Genomic DNA, 20,092 nt, shown 5'->3' on the forward strand with positions numbered 1-20,092 from the left:
TGATCTATATTTGAAGAAAACTTAACTTTAAACTATTTAATTTTAAACTCCACAAACACATGGATAATGATCATTCTCTTTTTTATTAAATCTAGTATACTCACATTCTCTCCCTCCAGATTAAATGCTTGTGATTTCTTCTCTCTCTAGAATAAGACTGTCTTTAATCATTCCAGAGCTTAGGTCATCTTAAACAACAATGAACCTGACATATTTTTAATATTGTTAAAAACGTTTGTATTATATTTGCATATATTAATCTTTCCTAAACGAACTGTATATACATATTTTGTAGGAAGAAAATCTGATTAAATAATAAATTGGACAGAACCCAGAACTTTAGGGTTTTTTTCTTGTTTATTAATATAGAGTGGAGTTTTGAAAGCAACTCTATTGTGCTAGTGCGTGATTGCCAAGGAAAAGGTTTGGAACGGAAATGGCACTCTCAAGATTAATATTAGATTTGAACATATAATACATTGTGAGTAATTTAATCTATGTTTGTGAATTGTCTGTGAGCAGTTTACAATGTTGCCAAGTTTAGTTATTTGAAATCATAGAATAATTTTTGTGAATAATTCTTGGTCTGTAGATTACTCATAAACAGTGTAGGTAATAATGCTTGATACTCAACACTCTGTTGTTACATTTTGATTGGTTCTTTTCCTTGCATTAGAATAACAATTGGAATGAGGTTTCTAGTACAGACAATCATATATACAAGTTCAACATTTGGTTTCTGCCAGTGTACTTCTATATTCACTTAAAATGTAATTACGGTGACCAGACAGCAAGTGTGAAAAATCTGGAGAGGAAGTGGGGGGTAACAGGAGCCTCGGTAAGAAAAAGACCAAACAATCAGAATTGTCCCTATGAAATCGGTACATCTGGTCACCCTAAATGTAATGCTTCTGCAAACATTTCTGTCAGTAAACTAATTTTCTAGAATATTCACAGAAAGTGAACAACAAGGGGCTCAACAAAGTCTAAAAAGAAAAGGAGTACTTGTGGCACCTTAGAGACTAACAAATTTATTTGAGCATAAGCTTTCGTGAGCTACAGCTCATAGCTCACAAAAGCTTATGCTCAAATAAATTTGTTAGTCTCTAAGGTGCCACAAGTACTCCTTTTCTTTTTAGCAAATACAGACTAACACGGCTGCTAATCTGAAACAAAGTCTAAGTAACTTCCATCTTTAATTGAAATCAATATTTGCAGGTAATTTTGAAGAATTTACACTGTTCTACTTAATATAATATGAGAATAACATGCAGATTTCTGTATCTTATGCCCTGTCTGCTCTTGGAATTAGTCCCAATTTCAGTCTTTGATATAGCTGAATGAGCATAAACCCATAGTATAAAAATGGAAAGCTGCCTTTTGCACCAGTAGAAGCAGCAGTAAATTCTACTAGTGCAAATTGTTGCTTTGGTTGTCTACATTAAAGGTTTACATCAATGCACTTAAGTAGATATGTGAAATCAGGGCTAATTCCAAGTGCAGACCAGGGTGGATAAGAATCAATGATTTAAAAAAAAAATTAGATTATTTTATTTTGAAAGTAATTCTATTGTGCTAGTGCGTGATTTTAAAAAAAATCAGATTTTTTTTATTTAAATTGGATTTTTTTTGGATAAAATGCTTTTTGAGGAAAAAATTTAAAGATAGTTTTAATTAAGATACTTTATGTTCAAAGATTTCTCATCAGGGATTATACATTCTAATTCTATAGTATGAGACAATATATTCATGTAATGTTTAAGAAAAGTTTTGTAAATGAGTTCCAAAAGTTCATGGCTTAGGGACTCAATCTTATGGAGTTCCACGGGCTTCTGTATAGATTATTTAGGTTAATCTTTCTATCTACCCAATGGGACTCATTGCTCAGTCTAGAAGATACCATCAGAGATGCTTAGTTTTGCAGTTCTCAAACTGTGGATTTGTGTCTCCAGAGATAACATGCTTGTTAACAGCAAAAATAATTTTAAATAAATAATATAGAGAGATGAGAAATAACAGACCTCAACCCTATTGTCCCTCTGCACATTTCTGTACACAGTCAATCTCTTGCTAAAAGTGCAAAGTTTCAAAAAGTTCAGTGAATAGAAGATTGTTGGGGGCGGAATAGAGCTGGACAAGGAGAAGAAGTCTGGAGATAAATGTGAGAAGGGAGGGACAGGCAATAGAAACAAAAGTGAAACTGTTTGAACAACATATTCCAGAAGTCTTGAGGTCTTTCTGAGTGTAGTCCTTATTGATTTGAGATCTACCATACAATTCTCTCACTAGAAGGGAAAACCTATAATGGCAGCAGGTGGTAAAAGAGACCCAGTTTGGAAATATTTTAATGAAGTTCCTCTACCTGTGGGTAAGACATGCATGGGTGCATAATGCAAACAATGCAACAAAGAAATGCAAGGCCTGGTCGCCTGAATGAAACATCATGATGAGAAGTGTTACTGCTCAGGAGGAAGATGCGTTGAAGATGATGAAAGGAACATGTCTGAACATGCAGGACCTTCAGGTTGGTAAACTTTTTTATTTCATACTTCTTTCTTAAGGACTTCCTGTCTTCCTTCTGGACTATTCTTGAATTCTCATGTTTGAACAAAAAATATAGTTGTTACTCTTTGGTACTATCATTTTAGATGCAGTTATGATAAAAAATAAATAGCTGAAATAGGCAGATCTTCCTTTTACAATTTCATCTTTAAAGTAGTACTGAGTGTCAGTGAATGCAAGGAGTAATACTAAATGAGCAGTATCGTAACAGTAATTAAATAACTTCATTGACTTATTTTGTTTAGAAGAATCCAGGATTCTGGATTCTGAAGACTATTCACCCTCAAGATCACCATCATTTTCTATAGTTTCAGAGTTATCTGCCAATGATAGTGTTTCAGTCACATCATGTATGTCACATAGCCACAGTATATCACATGTAGCAAAAAGGAAAAATAAATTCCACCATCCAGAAACAACCATAGATAAGTTTGTGATAAGAACCAGCAGATTACAAAAAGAGGTAATTGATGAAAAAATTGACCAGTTTGTTTATGCAACAAACTTTCCTTTCCATATGATTGAGAACCTACACTTCATTAATCTGGTTCAGTCATTAAGACCAGGATACAGTCCACCCAACAGAGCAGATGTCACAGGCAAATTGCTGGATAAAGTGTATGAAAGAGAAATTGACCAGTGTGCAAAAGGTCTAGAGGGTAAAATTGTTAGCCTGAGTCTTGATGGGTGGAGCAATGTCCACAGTGATCCTGTTGTATGTGCTTGTGTGACAACAGAAGAAGGGACTGCCTTCCTTACGGAAACAACTGATACATCAGGAAATGCACACACAGTAGAATACTTACAAGAAGTAGCAGTAAAAGCTATAACAAACTGTGAAAAAAAATTCAAATGTTAGTACGCAGCTTGGTCACAGACAATGCTGCAAATGTATCCAAGATGAGCAGAAATTATTTAGAAGAGAATCCCAAGCTAATAACATATGGCTGCAGTGCTCATTTGATGCACTTCCTAGCCAAAGGCTTAAGTGTTCCAGAAATAAAGCCTAATGTTGTTGAAATTGCAAAATACTTCCGTAACTACCACTTCGCAGCAGCTGCTCTGAAAAAAGTGGGAGGAACCAAGCTAACTCTCCTACGAGACGTGCGATGGAACTCAGTAGTGGACTGTTTTGAGCACTAGATCAAGAACTGGCCTAATGTGATGACAGTTTGTGAACAAAATTGTGAAAAAATAGATGACACTGTCATAGCCAAAGTTCTCAACATTGGACTTAAGAGAAATGTTGAACACATGCTGAGTGCCCTGAAGCCTATTTCTGTAGCCTGGAACAAAATGCAGGGAAATAGCTGTTTTATTGCTGACGCTGTTGAAATTTGAGTGAGATTTAAAAAGAGAAATATGCAACAACAGAGTTAAATTACAAGCATTAAAAAAAAGAATGGGACAAGCACTATCTCCAGCTCATTTTCTTGCCCATATTCTCAATACTCGGTACTAGGGTCAAATCTTAACCGCTGAAGAAGAGGAATTGGCTATGATATGGACATCCAGCAATCATCCCTCTATAATGCCAATTATAATAAACTTCAGAGGTAAGGGTGAACCATTCAAGAAATATATGTTTGCTGATGATGTTTTAAAGAAAGTCACACCAGTGAACTGGTGTAAGTCACTTAAGCACTTGGATTCAGAGACTGTTGAAGTGATAATCTCACTTTTAAGAGCAGTAGCTTCTTCTGACGGTGTAGAAAGAATATTTTCTTCCTTTGGACTAATTCATTCCAATTGAGAAATTGTTTGGGACCTGAAAAAGCAGGAAAGCTTGTTTTTTCTTTTCCAGATTAAGAACAAACAAGAAAATGAAGGTGAAGACACTGAGATAGCTGCAGAAGCCAAAATCTTATGTTTCTCATGTTGACCTTGCTGACACAGTGGATTTAATTTTTTTAAAAAAAAATATTTCATTTAACTATTTTAGTTACTTAAAAACAATTTTAACAAAAACAAACCTGATTTTAAAAAACTTAAATGTTTAACTAAATTCAAAAATTCATATGCTTGTTTTGTTAAAATATTATATGTTTGCTGTTGAAGAAAAATATCCAGAATACATAAAGTTTTTGTTTTAGTTAAATAAAACAATTTAAATGTCTGTCTGGTGATGTTCTCCTCCTAATACAGGATGGCAAGAAAATCCTCCAAATATTAATGATTAACCTATTGAATTGGAGATAGTTCACCTCCCAATGATTTCATAAATATCTGCTTCAATTACTTTTGGTAATTGAAATAATCAAACAATCATTCATTTTCTGATAGAGCTGTAAAACTAATCTGCCTTGCTCTGCCTCTTCCCCCAAGTCCCACCCCTGAGCCCCACTCCCAAGGTCTGACCCCGTTTGCTCCTCCCCTACCCCGGCGCTTGCTGCTTTCCCCCTCGCTCTCTGCATTCCCTCTGCCTGGGTCGGGCAGGGCTTGCCTGCCAAGCTGGGGCTGGAAGCTGTAGCCACCTGAGATAGGTAGGAGGCGGCCCTGGCTGAGTAGGGACTGGTGTGAGTGATGAGCTAGTGCTTCCCTGCCTCCTCCACCTGCAATAGCCGGACTTTGGGTGTCAGTAGATCTGACCGGACACTGTCAGGTCCCTTTATCAACCAGACACCTGGCACTCTACTTGCTATTTGCTGGGTTTTTTCTTATCAAAATTACAGGTATATCCAAATCCTGAATATTAATCCTTAATGGGCATTCCAATATCGGCAGATTAGCATTTTTTCTCCTGGAATTTGTGATTGCTTATCCAAATCTGGAATGGTCACATTTTATTTGAGTTGTTTATATGAAATCTGGCTTAGCTCTTCTTTAATAAGCAAAGCTAGCACTTTGAGATCAGAAACTTCCTGGTTTACTTTTTAGCCTGGATGGAGTCTTACAAATTCAGAATCATTTCAAAAGGCAATCCTGTAGAAACTATACTCAACCTGCGCTACTGCATAGCCATAGAAAGTCACAGATGCTAGCTTCACAGCAGGCTTACCTATGCAGTAAACTGGCTATTGTGCAGCGGAAGCAAACATAAAACAACCCTCCAGCAGTGTGGCAAGCAGTTATAGAGTTGCCGGGGAGAGAAAAGCTTATGTAAATGAGCTTCCTAGTGCCTGTGCTCCAAAAAGACTGATTGTTTTGACAGTTTGCTCACCTCCCTAGGCCACAGAGCTGTCTGGAATGACTTCCCTGTGTAGACCCCCCTGGGAGAAATGGAACAATTCCAGGACTAGGCTCTGAATGATAGGCTACAAATCTCTGTCATGTGTGAATGGTAAAGCATTTCAGAAAGGATTGCTTTCCTGTGGTAGTGAACAAGAATTTCTTTTTAGAATAAGAAAAAGATATTATCTCTTTATCTCCTCTCCCTCTGTCTCCCTCTGCTTCACTGTGGAGCATCTGCCTGGGCTTGAAGTACAGTTTTAATGAAACAGTGTGTGCTGCAACTAACTCATATCGCTGAGCTGCTGCAATAGAAAGCCCACATTCAATTTACAAGTCTTAGGCCGTGGAAGACAGGCTCAGATAAGCAAAGATGAGCATTCCTTTCATCAGTCTGGACTCCAGCTTGAAGGGTTCTTTGTTCAATGTTTTTTGGGTCTGAGGGAGAAAATCTACCCGCTTGTTTCTTTATCTGCAGCACTGTTTTCTTTGTAGGTCTGAGTTGCCTGTTGACTATAAGAGCTCTAAACCAGCTGTGCTTCAGGAATCCTCAACTGCCCTATTAGGACGGTTTTTCAGCCCCTTGATATACCCAGAGTGGCACAAAAGGTCAAGGGCACAGGCCTGGCTCTTGCCCCTAAATGTACTTCTGTTGAGTTGACAAAGCTCTTATTTTAACTTCTGGGAAAATGGTTTTTCACAGTGCTGCATTTAGTAGTTTAATTTCTCAAATCTATTTAGCGCAATATTAGACATTCATATCCAGTTATTTGAATTAAGGGTAGGTCATATTATTTGGTTGCAAACAGATACTGGAGCAAAAGTACGTGAGAAAGTGACTTTTTGAACACAGCACAAACTTGATTAGAAAAAGAAAAAGCTTTAATGAGAAACATTTTGAGCCCAGTGCTGCATTTACTAGCTACCTAGAACCTCTTGAAAGTAATGGGCCTTGAGGCAGAGAGAGAATGAGGAATGAGGTTGGGGCACTGTGCATTTTAATTTTAAGATGCAAAATCAGTGATGTCATGAATATCTAATAAAAAGTTATCTTGCACTAATCTCTTTAGTTCCAGTATTAAACTTTTTGAAGTCAATGGGAGGGTTGCCTGAACTGGGACTGCAGGACTGGGTTTATACTGTAGTAAAATATTGGTACAATTCATCTCCATCTGAATCTTCAGTGAGGTGATGAGTAATATTTCATGTGTTATTCAAATGTTGACAGAATCCTTACAAGATTTAAAAGCCGATAGTTCCAAACCTTCTCAGAGATAATATTGCTTTTGTATTTCAATTATGTGAGCTGACAATATTCAGCTTCTACCTATACCTTTATAAGGGGAAATAAATTATATTGATAAAGGTTAGTTAGTGCTCCCTAATCAAATACACTGGAATAGTATTGCTTTCAAAATGGATGGTATTAGCACAAGGCTCTAAATTGACAGTAGTCAACACTGTACAGCAGTGATGAGGAGAGAATTCTGATGCCTTATGTACTCAGTCTGTTTTAACTGATAAATCTCTATATCTTATTTCATTATTTTATAAACATATAACAATCTAAAATCCTGGATTTGCACTATCCCATCTCTCAGTGGAACATAAAATCTGTGCATGCATGTTTAAAATGGCAAACATATTGAAGTAGAGAATGTATGTATTGTTTGTCTGTACTAATGCCAGCAATTGTTACTGAAGACAAAAATATGTCATAGTGCTAAAAAAAAAATAAAAAAATACAACCTCCACACAAAGCCTGACAATCAAACTGTTCTTAAACTCCAGAAGGTGGCAGCAAAAGATTTGAAAGGGACAAAATCATTGCCTTGCTGGCTAATTGTCCATATTGTTCATGTTTCTTTTACATTATCACCGCTGTCTAAGCTTTACCTTTGTGGAAGTAGATAAAGGGAATTTGGATGCAGGCCTCTGAAATGAGCAGGAGTCAGGCTAACTCTAGCTTTAATAATGCGAAATTTGTAGAAGCGGGGATAGTGCAAAGCGAGTGGAAAAGAACTGTGAAAGAAGCTGTTGTGACCTTGTATTAGATAAGAATAGAATGTAGACCAGGGGTCGGCAACCTTTCAGAAGTGGTGTGCCGAGTCTTCATTTATACACTCTAATTTAAGACTTCGAGTGCCAGTAATACATTTTAACGTTTTTTAGAAGGTCTCTCTATGTCTATATAATATATAACCAAACTACTGTTATATGTAAAGTAAACAAGGTTTTCAAAATGTTTCAGAAGCTTTATTTAAAATTAAATTAAAATGCAGATCTTATCAGTTTAGTGTGATTCTTGCCCTTGCTTTTTCTTGCTGAGTTTTCCAATGTCTGGCACGTATTTGGATACTTTAAGCTGCACACAGGCTTCTGAGTGATCAGTTGTTAACTGGCTCCTAGAGGGACAGAGGACAGATTTCATGTCTGAAAATACCTGTCCACACAGGTATGTGGATCCAAATGCTGAAAGCATTGCAAACGCAATTTTCTTCAAACAGTTAAATTTCACTGTCAGGGACATCCAGCAGGTCAGAATAGAGGCCCCATGATCTCTCTCGGTAGCTTCAAGTGCGCTCCGCACATCCACAAACTTTGAAGTCCACAATTCTGAGCTTTTTAACTGAATGAGTTGCATTTCAAAATCTTCAACACCCATCGGTTGAAATACAGACACATCCAAGTTGCTTTTGTTGAACTTTTCAGGTTTAATTAGAAAAGAAAGCATTGGGCCAAATTGCTGGAAATCTTGAAATCTGTCAGAAAATTCTGACTCCAGTTCTTGCATGTACTTTCGCAATCTCATCGACATTGACAGTGCAACGTGTCGATAGCTCTTTTATGAGTTGGAAGTAGCGGAAAGTAGAAGTTTGAATATCCCTGGAAAAAACTGCTAGGTTTCACAACAAATGCTTTCCAGGCTTCATAAAGATCCGAAACTCTTTGCCCTGCACCCTGGAGACAGAGGTTGAGTTCGTTTAGGTGAGCGGTGGTATCAGTTAGAAACATGAGCTTACACAGCCATTTGTCATTATCCATTTCAGGGTAGTTTTGTTCTTTTTCTGACAAAAAGGCCTTGATTGCATCAAAACAGTTTACAAAAGCGCACCAAAACCTTGCCACGACTTAGCCACCAAATATTGCTGTGAAGTGGGATGTCATTATAAGCACTGTCCATCTCTTCTAGCAGTGCTTGAAATTGTTGGTGAGTCAAAGCAGATTGAGCAAGAAGGAAATTCACAATTTGCACCACTGTATTCATCACATTATTAAGCTCTGAATTAGAAATTTTAGCACACAGGTTTTCTTGATGGATGATACAGTGAAATTTGACTGTCAGACGGCCAATTTGATCTTCAAGTAACTTTACAAATCCCTTCTGTTTTCTGACCATCTGTTGTCACACAAAATATTTTTCTGATGTCAACTCCTCATTCTTCAAAATGGTTTACAAAACTTTCCGGTATATCTTCCCCCTTTGTTGTGCCATGCAGGGGTTTTAGGCAACAAAGTTCCTCTTGGATTTCATCGGAAGCACAATATCTTGCAACAACTGTCAAACGTGGAACGTCGTTTATATCCACGCTCTCATCAATTGCAACACTAAACACTGCTGTGTCTTTCAATGCAGTCGTCTGCTTTTCCTTAATGTTTTCTGCCATTTCACTTATGCGTCTCTCAACTGTTCTGGCAGAGATGGGCAGTTCTTTTGTTCTAGATACGATTGTATCTTTATTTGGCAAATCATTGAACAAAATCTCCGAACTGCTGAGAAAAACTTCTTTTATATATTCCCCATCTGTAAACGGCTTTCCATTTTTTGCAATGCAACATGCAATCTTGTAACTTCCTTCTGTAGCTTGATTTTTACTTACACTTAAGCTTTTAAAAACATTGCTTTGCTTCTCACAGGCTGCTACTACCTTTTTGATCGATTCAGTCTTGTCTGCTTCATCAAGAAAGGTTTTCTCATGCTTCGTTTCAAAATGTCGAACAATTGATGTGCAACAAACAATACTTTCATAACAGAAAGCAGAAATAGCACTGTCCTTCTTTTCAATAAATCCAAATGTGTCTGTCCAAGCAGGCTGAAATGATCGGACATCTAGCTTCACTTTCTTAGGAGCTGCCATTTTGTAAAATGTTCCCTTCAACTCTCAGTGGGAAAAAAAATGGCGCTAGAAGGCAGGCATGAGGTCAAATGCAGCGTGGTCTGATATAAGCAATTTTAAGGTGGGGGTGCTGAGCTGCACCCTCTCTTGCCTCGTGTGCAACCCTCACTGTCCCAGGCTGGGGACAGTAGGCCACAGCAGGGAGGCTGCAGAGCACTGATCTAAGGCCCGGAACAGAGCCCAGGGTGGCCTGCTGGGACTCCAGGCCGGAAAGCAGGCTGAGCAAGGCTGGAGATCTAGATCCCGGCTGTCAGGAGCTCAGCAGCTGGAACCCCAGATTGGCAGCTGAGGTGAGTGGAGCTGGCCACTGGTATCCCAGACCAGCAACAGGCTGAGCAGGGCCAGAGGCCTGGACCCTGTCTGGGAGGGGGCCTGAACTCCAACCGGAAGCAAGGTGAGTGGGGCTGCAGCTGGGGACCCCTGCTGGCAAGGGGCCAGCAGCCGGAACTCCAAAGCTGTGACTGAGCAGCTCAGCCCACCCCTGCTCTGGGGTTCCGGCCCCCGTCTCCTGCCAGCCTGGGTCTCAGCCCGCTGCCAGCCTGGGGTTCCTTCACCCAGGCCAGCGGCAGGCGCTGAGTGGGACCGATGGGGGGACTCTGGCTGGCAAGGGGCCAGCAGGGGAACCCCAGAGCAATGGCAGGCTGAGCGGCTCAGCCCATCCCTGCTCTGGGTCTCAGCCCGCTGCCAGCATGGGGTTCCTTCACCCAGGCCAGTGGCAGGCACTGAGTGGGACCGGCGAGGGACCCCGGCTGGCAGGAGCCGGCAGCGGAAACCCCAGAGCAGTGGCGGCTCAGCCCACCGCCACGTGCTATCAAAAATCGGCACGCGTGCCACCTTTGGCATGCGTGCCGTAGATTGCCAACCCCTGATGTGGACTATAAGAGAAATTGGTGAGAAAAATATCATGAAGGAATATGTATAAACAATATGCATCTATTGCTTATTATTGTCTGTAAAAAAGGTATAAATACTTGCTCTAATTGTTTATCTTTAGAGAGACCTGCCTAGGTGGGGGAAACCCTGTGTCCTAGTGCACTCTCTCCCTCTGTGCAATTGCTTGAGATAATAAACTGTATCTGACTTGCGGCACCCAACCTGAGATTGAGAACTGTGTTTTTCTCCGACACCTGAAATGCATGTTAGTATCAGTTCTCAGTGTTTTCATAGTCTAAAAAGAAAGAAGACTTGTTTTTTTATACTAATCACACAAAGAGGCCTGAAATCAGAAGTATTTTTTAAAAAATAATCTATATAATTTATGTAGGCGATATTTGAATAAAAAGTTGAAATTTCCCAGTACTGAGGGACTGAAAATGTGTGAATGTGTCTGTCAAAGCATAAAATAGTAGTTAATTCCAGAACTTGCATTCCTTACTCAGGCAAAACTCCCATTGATATATGTAAATTACATTGAGATGAATGGGATTTTTGCCTAAAGACTGCAGGATCCAAACACAAATATAAATGTATTTGAAAGGTCTTGCTTATTTTTAAATTATGGAAACATAGTGGAAACTAAATGCAGAAGCATGATGGAGGCATATCAGTTTCATTACTAGATAGCGAATACTTTAAAATTAGGAGTTGAACAATGGCTTGAGTCCTGAGACTTCTGACACTATACCAAAGTAATTGGGATTCTTCTCTCCCAAGTTAATCAGGTGTTTTTACATGAAGCATTGACAAAAAAAACTGTTCCAAGTGATTTCAGAAACGACACTGATGAAACTAAAACAAACAGACCTGAGGTATTTAGGAATTCTGTTGCTCAAACGTTTGTGAAGCACCGTCGATGTCTGATAGCAGAAAAAGAGAACCTTTTAAGGATAGAAAAAATAATACAGAGACGCATCATAAATACAATATAATTCAAAGGAGTGTTGCAACCAGAATGCAGTCTGCTGTGATGATTATTTTTAGGTGTTTATTGACTACTTAAAGACTCTGATCCTATAACTCTAACTCGTGTAAATAAATACAGCTACTTGTGAAAGAGTTACTTATGTGATTAAGGATTGCAGGATCAGATCCAGTATTTCGTCAGAACAATGATACACAGATTCTTATATCTGAAGTCAAATAATATATATCTATGTTGGACAGAGCAGTGTTTAATTTGCTTTGATATATTATTTCCTTATGGTGAAAGTTAACCTGAAATGAGATTTTTAGCTACATAAACTGCTTAAGTAGCTGCAATATCAGAGGGATAGCCGTATTAGTCTGTATCCACAAAAACAATGAGGAGTCCAGTGGCATCTTAAAGACTAACAGATTTATTTGGGCATAAGCTTTTGTGGGTAAAAACCCACTTCTTCAGATGCAAGTGGGTTTTTACCCACAAAAGCCCAGGCCCAAATAAATCTGTTAGTCTTTAAGATGCCACTGGACTCCTCATTGTTTAAGTAGCTGCATATTTCTAACTGTATAAAGTGATTTTTGTTGTTGCATGACTTGAATCTTAAAGATATACTGATTTAACTTTGTAATTCCATACCCAATTGTCCAACTATTTTTTTCAAATATAAATAAATTTAAAAATCCCTAAATCCTACTCCTAAATCCTAAGTAATTTTTTTCATGACAATCAAATATACAGCATTACACTCTTTCTCTCTTTCTGCATCATATAAAATAACCCTTCCTCTATAACACATCTGATTTTGGAAATCCATTCTTGCAGAATATATATAACCTTGATATATTACACTTAGATATTTTTTGTTACCATCCTTTTCATTTGGTGTATAAAAACATTGCAGCATCCTTCCTGAAGACAAATATTTGTGTACTATAATAAATAGAACTGCACATAATCTCATGTCTGTATTATAATACTTTGTTTGTATAGAAACTTGTATCTTAGTGTGTTTTAAGCTTTATAATTAATGAGGTAGCTAAGCATTACGGGCTTGATCCAAAACCCATTGAACTCAATGGAAAGATTCCTATTGAGTTCAAAGTCTTTGGACCAAGCCCTATTATTGTATCTAATTTGTAGATGGATAAATTGAGGCACATAGAGGTTAAGTTACTAGCATGAGATGATGCATATGAATCAGTGGCAAATATGGGAATATAACTCAGAAGTTCTATCTGTCACTAGACCTTATTAATTGGGATTCCCCCTATTTATTTCAGTATTTAAAGGTGTGAGCGCTTCCCAACATTTCAGCAGCTAGAAAATACCACTACAACAGTGTCTAAGTGTCTACAGTGTCTTGATTCTGATTCTTTAGACATCTATTTACTTGAGTGGGAGTTTGGGTATGAAAAAATAACAGAAGGGTCTCGAGTATGAAACGGGATCCAGTCTCCATTTGAACCAGTAATGAAGTCCCTTCAGCGATACATAGGTGTTAACTCCCTGCTCTGGGGTTCTCTGTTTGGTGAACCCTTCTGGATCCTGATTTTCACCCTGTGACCCTCACACCCATCTCTGTTTTCTCATTAGTTGTCCCCTAGAATTGTTTGGGATCTGGGTCAGGGAGCTTTTAGCTGTGGGCAGGCTTGTACCCACCCATCCCCGGCTTCTCAAAAGGTGCTACCTCCGTGCACTTTGTCATAGCTTCCTTTAATAATCATTTTCTGAGGTGAGATCCATGTCTAAATTTAGCTGAATTACAAAATGGCATTTTGAGTGAATTATAATCTCTTCATTTTTCTATCACAGAATTCCAGAAGCATTAATACTGTATCCTTTTATTCTTCACAGTTATTTTGAGTATACTTTATTAATTCTCAGAGAAAGGTTTGTCTAGACTATGAGCGGTATTTAATGACTGACCTAGATAACTATACTAATGGGCTTCTATGTGCATACCTTGATCAAATCTGCAACTACATTTTCAAAAGCAGAAAGAATTCGGGGCCAACCCTTATAAACATCAATTTTGGCTCCTCCAAACTTGGTTCTAGGAAGACAGATTTATTGTCTTCTTTGGACACCTAAATTATTCTAAACAAAAAATAATGTTAAGAAATGTGAATGTTGCACAACTATGTGTACAAAAGTTAGGAAATGCCAACTGAAAGGTTGCCCAAACAACTTTGCCTCTGTCACCTTGTGCATGTTCATTGTGATCTAGTCTCTCATTATATGATAACATACATATTTTAATTTAGTTTAATTACAAAAACCTCAGAACAAAACTGTTTCAAGGCCAAATACACATAGCTCCTTTTTTTATTTTTCATTAAAAGAAAGTGTCGTCATCTGATGAGTAATACCCTAGCTGAGTCTCCACTGTGTGTAGAAAAATGCCTGTGTTTCAATAGGGCACAAATAACATATTTCAGGCATATCTGAAAACAAAACTAAGGAAAGGTGTCAAATTCAAAACCAACAACTTTAAACTGAACTTTATCTTCAGTCGTTCCTGTAGTGAGTCTCTCAGTGGAAAAACATAATTCCTGACTTTTGTATGTGACAGACACTATTTCCAGGGTTTTCATCACCATGTTTCTAGTGTAGAGCAGAAAGTCAGTGAATGTATGCACAAATTATTAGCCATATCAGCATGATAATGTGGTATCATGGGGATCTGTGGAGAAGGGTCTACATGCATCAAATATAATAGCTGTACTAGCATCAGGATGGTCGTCCTACTCTTACATATTTATCCTCATTTGTAAATGGGTAGAAAAAAAATCTGAGTAAGGATTTTGAGAAATGGAAGTTTTTATGAATCAGATCATTAAACTAGAATTATATATACTGCTTTCAAGGTCAGCAGTCACAGATATATTGAAGGAGAGAACTGGGAGGTTCTTCATGGTTTGTCTAATTTAGGGTTTTTTCCCCATACTTTAAGGCTATATTTCTTTAGGTTACAGTTTGTTAAGAATACGTGATGTGATTTATGTAATGCAATTTATAAGAAATGAGACAATTTTAACACTTCCATCAGTCACAGTAATAGGCACTTTTAAACTAGACAAAGTTTGTTTGTGACAGCGGAAAAGACTTTCTGTAAGTGTAGTTAAAGTGTCCAGTCCTGCAAACCCTTGCTCATTATGGAGTCCCTTTATAGACAAGTGTCGCACATGAATAGTATTTATATATAATAGAATAGAATTGATATATAAAGACTTTCCTCTCATGAGTAAAGGGTTGCAGAATTAGACTTAAGATGGCCCAATACCTTTTGGCCAGCATGGAAACCACAGACAAGCCTAAACATCTTGCATACATTATAAACATCTTGCATACTCAAAGCATCTCTAAATGCACTGTCAAATAATGAGCAAATAATACTGCTGGGAAAACACATCAGCCATTAAATGTTGAGCAATAAATTTTAACATTACAGCATGTTTCACTCAGAGAGGGAGAATGTCAGTGAGGTTATCACCTACACTTTTCAGAAGTGCTGTATTACCACAAACTTTCACCTGCAGAATCACCAGAGAGGCACAGATGGGACCTTAGATTAAAGACATGGATGGTATTCCACAACTTTCTAGTTCTAAGGAGAGAGCCATGCTGTCACCATTAAAATTAATCCTAGAAAACACACATTGTATGACAAACAAAGCCAAATTAAATGGATTTATGGTCAAAAAGGTTGACTGACTAATGCTCCCTGATGATAGTGATGTTTGCCTCTGCTTGTCATATAATCAGTCCTTAACAACCAGTGGGGCCCCTGGACGATCGATCGAGATACAAAAGGAGCACTTAAAGATGCTAAAGTCATTGCAGAGAATCTAAATGAATTCTTTGCTTCAGTCTTCACGGCTGAGGATGTTAGGGAGATTCCCAAACCTGAGCCATCTTTTGTAGGTGACAAATCTGAGGAATTGTCATAGATTGAAGTGTCACTAGAGGAAGTTGTGGAATTAATTGAGAAACTTAACAGTAACAAGTCACCGGGACCAGATGGCATTCACCCAAGAGTTCTGAAAGAACTCAAGTGTGAAATTGTGGAACTATTAACTATGGTTTGTAACCTGTCCTTTAAATCAGCTACTGTACCCAGTGACTGGAGGATAGCTAATGTAATGCCAATATTTAAGAAGGGCTCTAGAGGTGATCCTGGCAATTACAAACCAGTTAGTCTAACGTCAGTACCGGGCAAATTAGTTGAAACAATAGTAAAGAATAAAATTGTCAGACACATAGAAGAGCATAAATTGTTGCGCAGAAGTCAACATGATTTCTGTAAAGGGAGATCATGTCTTACTGATCTATTAGAGTTCTTTGAGGGGGTCAACAAACGTGGACAAGGGGGATCCAGTGGACATAGTGTACTTAGATTTCCAGAAAGCTTTTGACAAGGTGTCTCATCAAAGGCTCTTACATAAATTAAGTTGTCATGGGATAAGAGGGAAGATCCTTTCATGGATTGAGAATTGGTTAAAAGACAGGGAACAAAAGGTAGGAATAAATGGTAAATTTTCAGAATGGAGAGGGGTAACTAGTGGTGTTCCCCAAAGATCAGTCCTAGGACCAATCCTATTCAACTTTTTTAGTCATAAATGATCTGGAGAAAGGGGTGAATAGTGAGGTGGCAAAGTTTGCAGATGATACTAAACTGCTCAAGATAGTTAAGACCAGAGCAGACTGTGAAAAACTTCAAAAAGATTTCGCAAAACTAAGTGATTGGGCAACAAAATGGCAAATTAAATTTAATGTGGATAAATGTAAAGTAATGCACGTTGGAAAAAATAACCCAAACTATACATATAATATGATGGGGGCTAATTTAGCTACAACTAATCAGGAGAAAGATCTTGGAGTCATCATAGATTGTTCTCTGAAGACGTCCACGCAGTGTGTACGGCAGTCAAAAAAGCAAATGGGATGTTAGGAATCATTAAAAGAGGGATAGAGAATAAGACGGAGAATATCTTATTGCCTTTAGATAAATCCATGGTACGCCCACATCTTGAATACTGTGTACAGATGTGGTCCCCTCATCTCAAAAAAGATATACTGCCATTAGAAAAAGTTCAGAAAAGGGCAACTAAAATGATTAGGAGTTTGGAACGGGTCCCATATGAGGATAGATTAAAGAGGCTAGGACTTTTCAGCTTGAAAAAGAGGAGACTAAGGGGGGATATGATAGAGGTCTATAAAATCATGAGTGGTGTGGAGAAAGTGAATAAGGAAAAGTTATTTACTTGTTCCCATAATATAAGAACTAGGGGCCACCAAATGAAATTAATCAGTAGCAGGTTAAAACAAATAAAAAGAAGTTCTTCTTCAGCGCATGGTCAACCTGTGGAACTCCTTGCCTGAGGAGGTTGTGAAAGCTAGGACTATAACAGGGTTTAAAAGAGAACTGGATAAATTCATGGAGGTTAAGTCCATTAATGGCTATTAGCCAGGAGAGGTAAGGAATGGTGTCCCTAGCCTCTGTGAGAGGGTGGAGATGGTTGGCAGGAGAGATATCACTAGATAAATTACCTGTTAGGTTCACTCCCTCTGGGGCACCTGGCATTGGCCACTGTCGGTAGACAGGATACTGGACTGGATGGACCTTTGGTCTGACCCAGTACGGCCATTCTTGTGTTCTTATGTTCCTTATTTCTCTTTTAAATCTTCCTTGCTATTATGGCTACACTAGAATAGAAGATTTAAAAATAGATTTGAATTCAGGATGTGATTCTTGCCACCCTCACTCATATTGAGTAGTACTTTACATTGCAGATAGTCTCACTGAGTAAGGTACTAACTATTCAACTTGGGTAAAGATGGCACAATTGGGCCCATAATGTGTAAATCAAGTATTGATCACAAATTTCACTTGTTTGTTGAAGTAACTGATCATAATACTTATATACCCTCCTTCCCCCCCATATTATTGAGCACCACATGATTTTTATGTATTTAGCCACACCATACCCCTGTGAAGAGGGGAAGTGCTATTATCCCTGTTTTACAGTTGGGAATTAAAGTACAGAAAGGGTAAGTAACTTGCCCAATGTCACACAGGAAATGTGTGGTAGAGCAGAGACCTGACCCCAGACCTCTCAAGTCATAGACCAACAGCTTAGCCACTGCTCCATCCTTCTCTCTAGCTAGATGGTCTGATAAGTACTTGTGTCGTGACATCACATGGGCAATATAATTAAAATTTGAAAATTAAGAGTCTTCTGTAAAATACTATTTTTATTATCTTGATTTATGATTACTTTAAGATATTTTTAAATACTGTACCTACTGATATTCCTCTTAGATTTTTAACATAGCTGGGTTTTTTGTTGTTGTTTAGCTATATCATTTCGTCTTTCTCTTTTCCTCTGTTTTCCATTATCACGATGCTACTATGAATGAGATGATTGTATGTTCATACAATGAATAAATAAGCCAGAAATGATGCATGCAGGTTCTTGAAGCTTGAATCCCAGCTGCAAATGTCAATAGGATTTTGTCTGCTGTAGAAATGGCAAGATATCCAACCCTGACCAATCAGGTGGACTTATTTTCTTTTGCTTGATTTTTATCTAAGAAAATAAAAGAGTAGACTCAAATTAGAAAGAAATCTTGCTGAAAACTGTAAAGATATCTGAGTAGAGCTACATGGATCTCTAAGTGTTTGATACGTTTGAGTTCCATTTCAAGGGCAAAAGCAAAAACATTTCCCACTAGGAATCTTGTTTTATGGAAACACTTCACTACATGGGTTTCTCATTCTTAATTAGCTTTCTTAGCTCCTACTATCATGCATCATATCACTGTTGTCTGTGCTTGACATAAACCTGCATGACAAAATTTAAAGCTAAGGAGAAAAAGAACAGGCAAAATGTATTCCTTGTCAGTATGTCTGCACTTTTACAATGCTACACAAATATTATTCATATTCATCACCAGGAGTCTGAGGCTGCTGCTGCTGATTAAAATGAAGTTGGAAATGTTTAAATAGAACCGTATAAGGCACATAATAAAAGCCTAAATGGATCTTTAGGGGTTCAGATGAAAGTTTTCATACTATTCCCATTCACCAATATTTCTATTGAGCAATTGTACCTCAATATTTTCTTGCTGTGAAGCACTAGACCTATGCACTTGCGCACACGCACACACACACGTTAGAATTTGACCATACATTTCTGTTTATGAATGAGTGTGTGTGCACAGATTATTCTCTTGCTCTGAAGGACTATTGAGGCCAGTTATAGACCTGGGAATAGAATCCAGATTTTCTTAGTCCCTGTGTACTATGCTATTGACTAGGCCACCCCCCCTCCCCCGTTACTCATTAATACACTACGGCATTCTGTCTGGGCCTGATCCAGCTCCCCTTGCAATCACATGTATTTCGATAGGAGCTGGATCATGAAGCTATGAGCAGCCACACATGGCATCTCTTTCAGATGCCCAGTATAATCAGTTCTTATCACACCAAATAACCCTTTGTCAGCTTCTGTTTTGGAGACTTGTAGTGTGGCAACTAGGCAACATCTTGAAGATGGATCGTGAATGGACAACTTCTGCCCAGGTTCCTGATGCCAGCTATTAGTTTTCTGGTGTGCATATATGGAGCACCAGCCAGAACTTGGGTTTTATTTGACAAAGCTTATGATGCACTGGTATGATTGAATTTTACATGTATTGTATTCTAGGAATATGAATTGTGTTGTATGAGTGAGGTTCCTAGAATACTATTGTAGAAATTAGTTTGATTAACTATTACAGGTTTTTGAAAAGCAATTCAGGCAGCCTTTTGACTTTTTGAGCTATTTCAAACAGTAGCATTTTTCAGTGACTAAAAATCACTTTTGATGCCTCCTCCTACGCAGCAGAGAAACTATAGAAAAGCTGGAATTTAGAGGAGTTGTAGCCCTTGGCCCAGTGGCTGGTAAGGCTACCACTCACAGGAGCACAACAACAAAAATAATATCTCAAGACATCTCACTAACCTATTGGGGAGCCAAGGACCTGCTGAAGGCCCAAGCATGTAGTGCTTATTCAGGCAATGTTTCTATTAAAGTCAATGGCACTTTTGCTCCGTAAGCCTCAAACACCACACCATTATAACAAATCATTCAGCTGGGGAGAGAGCTTTTGGGCTTTTGGGTCAAAGGTGACCTGCAGAGAATTTCTAAGCAGTTAGGTGTGTACCAGTTTTTTGCTGCTTTACGATGGATCAAGAAAGTGACATTTTTTAAAAACCCTTTATTCCTACTTGTTTTTATACCCTGGGGAGTATAAGCTGCGGAGAGAGCTTTACAAGCCT

This window comes from Dermochelys coriacea, chromosome 4 (genome assembly GCF_009764565.3).
Source record: "Dermochelys coriacea isolate rDerCor1 chromosome 4, rDerCor1.pri.v4, whole genome shotgun sequence".
Lineage (NCBI taxonomy): Eukaryota > Metazoa > Chordata > Testudines > Dermochelyidae > Dermochelys > Dermochelys coriacea.